The sequence below is a fragment of the Papilio polytes genome, unplaced genomic scaffold (genome assembly GCF_000836215.1).
Source record: "Papilio polytes unplaced genomic scaffold, Ppol_1.0 DF824269.1, whole genome shotgun sequence".
Classification (NCBI taxonomy): domain Eukaryota; kingdom Metazoa; phylum Arthropoda; class Insecta; order Lepidoptera; family Papilionidae; genus Papilio; species Papilio polytes.
In genome coordinates, this window is record NW_013524935.1 from 3,746,197 (window position 1) to 3,754,745 (window position 8,549).

At 34.1% G+C, this 8,549-nt stretch overlaps 1 non-coding gene across 1 annotated transcript; it reads left to right on the top strand.

The window, feature by feature from the left end:
* Positions 1-3,579: 3,579 nt before the first annotated feature.
* Trnar-acg lies at positions 3,580-3,652 on the top strand. The gene has a single exon. It is a non-coding gene; the product is annotated as a tRNA-Arg (tRNA).
* The last annotated feature ends 4,897 nt before the right edge of the window (positions 3,653-8,549 follow it).

The window sequence follows — 8,549 nt, forward strand, 5'->3', positions numbered from 1 at the left end:
CAATAAATCCTCAACGCCACAACTGCGGTTAACGTATGTGACTTGCTGCACGTAGTCCACAGATAAGCAATAATCAAATTGTATCCAATAGCACTAATTGATGACGATATCTGCTAGATAAGGCACGAGGAACTAACTCGAGCGCAGGTGTGGTTACACGTGACACGATGATTGCTACGAATTGTAAGGAATTCTTCCCGATTAATTAAAAAGACTATTATCGTCCATTCATCATGAACTTCCTGCCAATTTTCTAACACAGTATGTACTACTATGTACTACTTTTTGTTTGTATTGAAATAACTCAAAAACTACTGGACCGTTTTCAAAAATTCTTTAATCATTAAAAAGCTACGTTATCGGTGAGTAACATAGACTATGTCTTTTATTATTTTTAAATTCACGCGGGCGATGCCGCGAGCAACAGTTAGTAGCTGATATTTGAATATTCATACAGAGGGTGTGGCGACCTTCTACTTTGAATAAAGCCATTCATGTTTGATAACCTTATTTTATTTCCTAATAACAAGTACCCATTGTACTAAATATTTTACCCTTAAATCAAGAGGTTCCCTAAACAAAGACATGAAATTAAATTTGAACGATTTAAACGAATCCACTCAAAGCCCCCGTTGAAGCGGTCAACAGAGTACCTCATTAAAGACAATAAACCTACAAATAAATTGTCGATTTCCCCTCGCGCCCGCATGCCGCATAGCGACAGTACTACAGCATCGACCCCTGGACCCTTATAGACAATCTTTCATTTCCGATAGAGATGTACACATGTCTATCGATAACAAACTTTTTATTCCTATTTTTTTATATAAGGGAAGGGGGCAAACGAACGGCGGGAACGCAGAGGTGGTCAACGACGCCCATGGACTTCCGCAAACCCCAGAGGAACTACAGATCCGTTACCGAATTAGAAATTAGTTGCCGAACATTTAAAAAGCCCATCACTATATATATTGGCGTAATTAAGCTTGATTATTATAAAAATAGCTACGTAACTACAAATCGCATTCCTTTTTGTTTCTCGACATTCTTAACTGAAGAAATATTTAATACAATACGTATAAATTGCATATTAATACATTTTGGTGTTTCATATAGAAGTTAGTGAAAAAATTAAGTAAGACAATGACCCATCTTCATTGTTACATCTAATCCAGTAACAATAGCTTACCAGAAACCAAAACTTAATACAATCAAAAATCAATTTATCATTAATTGAAAAATCATTCTCACAAATTGTTCTCTGTCCATCTTCTAGGAACAAAACAACGCTTCGGATTATTGTAATCGAATTAAAGTATGGAATAGTTACATCATAACGCAAAAGTTATTGCCAAGGTCACCTTAATCAATTCGAGAGTTTATCGACACGACAATAAAATTTATCGATATATCGATTACGAGTGCACGTCACTAGTCCGGGCGTGGCGGATATGCGTTTATGAATGCATCATGCAGCTTAACGAAGACTGGACGGATGGGGGCCGTATTAGATTTCATTGGTTTTAAGACGTGGCATCAAGAATAAAATTTTGCGTACAAAATACTGGACATATCACAGTAGTTAACGTTTTAAAGGCGAATGTTTAGATGGATGGATGTTTGTTAAAGTTTGTAGCCTAAACGACTGATCGGATTTTGAAGAAATTTGGTATAGATGTAGAGTATAGTCTGGAAGAACGCATAGGCTACTCAGTTTTTTTTTATTCCACGCGGACGGAATTCGCGGACGAAAGCTAGTAGTTTATATACATTTAAAAATACAATAAATGTGACAAGATCCTTGTCGTATTATAACCTTAATTCCCTCACCAGATTCATTAACATCATCTCCCCTGCCTTATCCTACTCCCGTAAGTTCGGCGCACCGGGTTTTCGTCCTCCAAAGCACTCAATCATCCGTCATCTCAGTCACCACTCCCTTCTTAAACATGCAATCCTCATTTTATTTCGAGTATCGAATACCCTTACCTCGTTGTTTTGGCTTACTTATTTTGCGGCCAACCACCTGCCTGTCGCCAACCTGGGAGAAAAAATAATTAAAAATTAAAGGATAAATTATTCCCTCACCAGATTGTTAATGTAAAAAGGCGCAATAGCTCACCAACTTAACTGACAATTAACTTAACCAATTGAAGAATGTGCTTCTAAAAATCAGTTCCGTGCGTCTGCGTAAATTCGACCTTCCGTTTGTATTGATCGCTAACGCCATGGGGCGACTAACGTTCACGTTGGATACGTAGATTTACGATCCTTAGGCCACCTATACACGAAAAACTTATTTACAAAAAAGCATAATCCACAATAATAATGGATCAAACCAGAAAATATATTCCTTTATTAACATTTTGTTTCAGCTGTCTGCAGTATATTTTGATACTTAAAGCGATATTAAGAAACTAAGCTACTAACTAGTACACATATAAATAGTATAATATCCATACTAAGGACTTAAATAACCATTAGACGACTCTGAGTACAGTAGATCTAATTAACACACGAAATGTTATAATAATAGAAACTGGTAGTAGTAAAATAAATAATCGAGCTTAACCTTGAGTGAATGTTTTACTTTCAAGGTCATCGAGGACGTTTTAAACGGCCCAAGTCCGAATGTCTGAACAAAGCCAGGGATTCCACAATGTGATACCATTGCCAAAAAGGATATAATTGAATTTAGTTATGTAAATCCAATTAGGAACCATACAATCTATTGTACCTCTAGGTTATAATAAAACTGTATTTATTTCTTTTTTAAATAAGTTTCCTTTTAATATAATTACACATTATCTTACTAATATTATAAATGTAAAAGTTTAGATGGATGGATGGATGTTTGTAAGAGTTTGTAGCGTAAACGGCTGAACAGTTTTTGGTGAAATTTGGTATAGATGTAGAGGATAGTCTAGAAGAAGTCGCAGTAGGAGTCGCAGGCGAAAGCTAGTATGAAATACAAATAAGTTAGTCTAAAATCTCATGAACGGATAGTTCATTAAAATCTGTGTGTTTTACTCAAACGTATGCAATTAAAATTAATTAAGTTGTACAGAAGAATATTCCATAGCGACGCATGGGGACACGCCCCGTCTAGCCGTCTACCCCCATTCTTATATAGCTATGACTAATGTTTCGAATGGAAATTCATTGCAATCACGTATTTTCCCAACCCCATGTAAATTATAAAATGCTTTATGTTACTGATATAAAGGAAAGTTAATTTAAAACTGTATCTAATCCAATTTTGTCGTAAAAAATTGTTTAGTAAAAAATCTTTGAGTAAAGGGAGGATTTAAATTACATAGTTGTAAAACTATAATTTATAAGACTACTAGCGCCATCTATTGCAACTAAAATAAACGTGAATGTATTTCACTAAAGTAGAGAATAACCACAAACATCTTACGGAAACTAAAGAAATCCAAACTATAATAATTCAAATTTGGAAATAACTCTATTTATTTTTTTCACCATATTAAAATAATAAAACAAGTTTTAGTTAACACTCAAGAATCATGAAAAAATAACAGACTTTCGTTTTATAAATTAGATCTACATCTCAACGGCCCTGTGGCGCAACGGATAACGCGTCTGACTACGGATCAGAAGATTCCAGGTTCGAATCCTGGCAGGGTCGCAGAAATAACTTTTTGTTTATTTTTCTTACATTAAAAAAAAATATTTTACAATTTTTAACCAAAACTAATTTTATAAAAAGATTTGTTTATTATTGTATTGATTAATTTCGCACACGGCCGCGAGATGGCACTGTACTAATATTTTTCATTAACTAAACTAACAAAGTATTTCTAGAAAGAAAGTAATTACCAACATAATTTATATTAACTGACAATTTACCAGAAAATTGTACACGCCTTTGTTAAACTTGCTACGAACAAAGGGACTACCACGTGCGGGAACAATGCACAGCTGCGGAAATCCTTAGTAAAATATTCAAACAGTGACTTTGTCCGCAATAAGCTTTTGTAATGCAACTATACGAGTAGTACATACATTGTAGCGATAATATAACATCGAAGTTGAGATTCGTTTTTAAGGGTATTCCAGTCAAATAATTTCATAAAGAGTAGTGGGAGCACACCTTTCCATAAACTATCGCACAACTGTTGTGCGATTGTCGATTGTTTCGCATCCTCAACTGTTTAGTTGCACAACTAAATATCAAGTAGTGTACTCCATATCATACTAATATTATAAATGCGTACGTTTATATGGATGTTTGTTCGTGTTTGTAGTCTAAACAGCTAAACGAACCACCGTGAAATGTGGCATAGACGTAGAGACTGGAGGAACACATAGGCTACTCACTTTTGTTTTTTTAATTACACGCAGACGGAGTCGCGGGCGAAAGCTAGTAAGCTCATAAACATCAAAGCGTGATGAAACAGTTCCGCGATAGTAGTAAAAGACGCGCGCTCTTAACGTTAAAATATCATCCAGACATTTTGTTCAATAAATCTTATAAAAATCAACGAAGACGCCAGAAACGCAGTCAAAACAAGCCGCGGGGTCCTATTGTTCTCTTAATAATGGTATTGTGAAGGTCAAGAGATCACAGCGGGACCCTTACCCTTACCGCAGCTACCTGCTTAACTTTTTAATAAGTTTTTTAACTATTAGGGTTCCGTGTGAACTGAAAGAACATACTTTTTTACCTAACACCAAGGTAATTCTACCATAGAAAAATTGAAAAATTTTCGCTAAAACTTTTAAATTCCAACTTAAATTCAATTAACCACTATTTTGTGACATTCTAACAGTAACAAATATGAAACTAATACTTTATGACTGGCTTGCGTCCGCGAGTCCGTCCGCGTGGAATTGACAAAAACAAAAATAACATCTATACCAAAATTTCATCGAAATCTGTTGTAGCCTAAAGCTACAAAGTGTAACAAACATTCATCCATCCATCTTACCTTTCGCATTTATGATATTAGCACCTAAAATTAAAAGTACAATTATTAAAAATTATACGGAATCCCTAGAAAAGAAAACAATTTTTTTCGTATTCAGGAGCGTGCCTTTGTGGCCACAAAATGGCTTAAAATAGACAGGACTCGTTGAAAACACCTTTCATTATGAATACGATCCCTGCGTGGTTTAGAACTACCTGACTATTAAAATAATTATAAAGCAGTGAACTTATACTAAATCGTAAATCAAAACATACTTTGATAAAAAAACATCGTCTTTATGAAAAACTGTAACCGCTAAGAGGGTGGTTTAATCCTTGCTCATTTTTTATAACAAGTTAAATTAGCTGGCTTCATGTTTCCTTGAAAATAAATCCTGTTAGAAAGAATATATTTCAATTGTCAACACTCGATTACAGTTAAATAAGAATTAAAGAACATAAAGTTAAAATATCTCTTTACATTTCTATTTAAAAACATAGATAAGTTCGTAAGCATGGCGAAGATAATTTATGGAAAATATCAAACATCTACCGTTGAATTATCTACAGAACAGACATTATTTAAAAAAATAACTCACCTTAAATTTTACGCGTCAACAATCTGCTATCACAAAGTTACAGATTTTCCACAACAACGGTTTATTATAATAACCATAAATAAGGTTAGAAATCACAGCGTAAATCCTAAACTCAACTATATGCCAAAAAGAGTTTTCAAATAACATTAACTAACACTGGCAACTAATAAACTGTGATTTTTATTTATAAAAGATACAGGACCACCCAACGTTTGACAGCTGACTGGCAGAAAAAAATCAGCGTGTTCCCCGCGCATGCGTATACTCTATTATAGACATGCGTTTTGCGAAATTACAATAAGGGTGGATTTCACAAAGGAAAATGTCGTGAGCAACCACCGCATTTTAGTTGTTTCAACCATATAGTCTTTTATAGTTTTGTATTTCGAACAATTATTTATGTTTAAAACAACTTTAAGAGTATGAATTAAATGTGGTCAAGATCCATATTAATAAAAACGACAGAAAAGTTATTCTAAATTCAAATCTCCAATTTTCTAATTTCAAATCGCAAATTTAGTCTAACCAAGTAAATATTTTCCCGCCTATTTTCAAAAGAAAATAGTTATTTAACAGATACCTACTTAATTTAAATATCTATGTCTATACTAATGTTATAAAGAGGAAAGATTTTAATTACTGGACTTTTGTATGTATTGAAATAGCTAAAAAACTACAGGACCGATTTCAAAAATTATTGCACCATTAAAAAGCTATGTTATCACTAAGTAATATAGGCTATATTTTTATCACGCGGACGAAGTCACAAGCAACAGCTAGTTATTTACAAACTAGAACGTACATTTATATAGAGGTCAAGGAATGTATTACACGTACAAAACATTTCATTTACTCTACAAACTATCTCAACACAAAGAGACCATGACTGAACAAACATGAGTGTAAAAGCAGCTAATGAAAAGCACGAATTCATTTTGAATGCAACATGATGGACCGTTTAAGTCTATTCAACTTGGCAGACAAGTCAAGGTTGGCTGAGCTGGATTTAAAAGTTATACGTGGTGCATAAAAGGCGAGAATTTAAGCTTTGTTCCACAGATGCTAAATGTCGGTTATGATTCTAATTAAAACATTTCAGAATAACTTAATATTTACATACGATCTAAGAATCTTCTTAAGATCATGAAAAAACATCTGCAATACGATGTTAAGAAAATTAATAACGTATATTACCCATCCTATTGGCTAGAGTAAGCAACTTGATACAGTACTAAATAGATAGTAAACGGTGCATATTATCGGAGAACGTGAAACGAACTGCCTACAAAGCGTCCGTCGTGTTGATGTTGACAGTCGTCTACATTTCCGGTGCACGACGTAACTGTCGCGTCGTAACTTTGACGGTCAGTCGCATAAGCAAATAAAGTTTTTTTTCACTACTTTTATTATGACGAGTAAACTAGAGCTTGACTATGATCCCACGTAATGTGGTTTTGATTGGACAGGGCCGGTTTTATCATTACTGGCACCCTGGGCAATTTCTACAGCTCCCAGCAATACAAACCCATACGATAAAGGCATGGGGGCGACATCTCGGCGCCTCTTCGTTAGGCGCCCTGGGCGATCGCCCACCTCGCATTTCCCAAACGGCGGTGCTGAGTCTGGACTTTCGACGGGAATACTGAGAATTTGAGAGAGCCGAGAATTTGTTCAAATCTTTTGCCAAATTGTTTCTAAACAATACAATTACCTTATTTATAACCGGTAAAAAAATAAGGGACATAATATGTATTTGTGTAGATGTTTCGGCAATGAAAATGCGTGTATATGCTTAAAATCGATATAACTTCGAGTGATTTCATAAATAATTTCGATTGCAACATTTTATAGTTTTCTGTTTCAGTAAATAATACACAAAAAATATTAATGATTATTACTGTTCTATAAAAGTCTATCAGAGGTCCGCCATCTTGATTAACATTTACAGGAGACTTTAAAGTACTAAAAATAGTCGCGAACTACAAGAAAGGGCGGGAACGAATAAATTACAATACGCAAACAAACATTAAAACAGTCTTTTACGATGATAAAGCCATATTTATATAAAGGTTTTGATGATAGTATCAGTTTAAGACTTGAAGTACTGAAGGCGAATTAATTTTCATACAATATTGTACCCATTCAGTAGCAAATTCAATCTTAATCCTCTAGCAATAAAGAACAAAATGCAATGTCAATAATAGCCAATCGATTCCGAACTCGTTCGCTAGTTTCACCAAAGCGATTTTTACAGCGAACTTTAAGATGTTTATCTGAACAACTTGCTCATTCATTACTGATCATTATTTTTAATTAACTTACGTGAAATTAAGGGTAATAACACACTTGTCATATTTGAGGGTCGCTCCTTAGCTGAGGTAAACTTACCTCAATTATAATACTGGCCAGATACTAAAACGTATTTTAAATGCTACGCTTCGTAAGCTCTGATTACAATTTGATACAGGTCCAAATATGAATGAATTTGGAGTTTAAAGGCTGGCGATGCCGTTAACTAAACTATCAAACAACAGTTGTACGATTGTCGATTGTTTCGCAGACAATTCAACTGTTTAGTTGCACAACTAAAAATCAAGTAGTGTGCGCACCTCATAGTATCATAAGAATCAAAGCGATTAAACAGTTGTGCGATAGTTTAGTTTCAGGTGCGCACGTAAGCTTGGCCTTATCATTTAAGACGCTGTTACATATTTAAATGTTTACTATTCGGCTGTAAGTATGGTAACTTTAATACTATTTCCAGGCGTGAAGCCATTTTGTCGATATAGTTAGATGCCTTTTTCAATAATTATTATGTGCTTAAAAACTGTTAAATTATCTATAAACCATCTTCAATAGTTAAGTAATCACAATCAAAAATAATTACTTCCGATAAATAATTACTAAGGCAACATTTCACATAAATGAAATATTGCTATGAAAAAACTTAAGGTAAATTCACAAGTGATTCAATAAAAAGTGTTTTTTTTTTGTAAATTATTTATTTAAACTTAAAT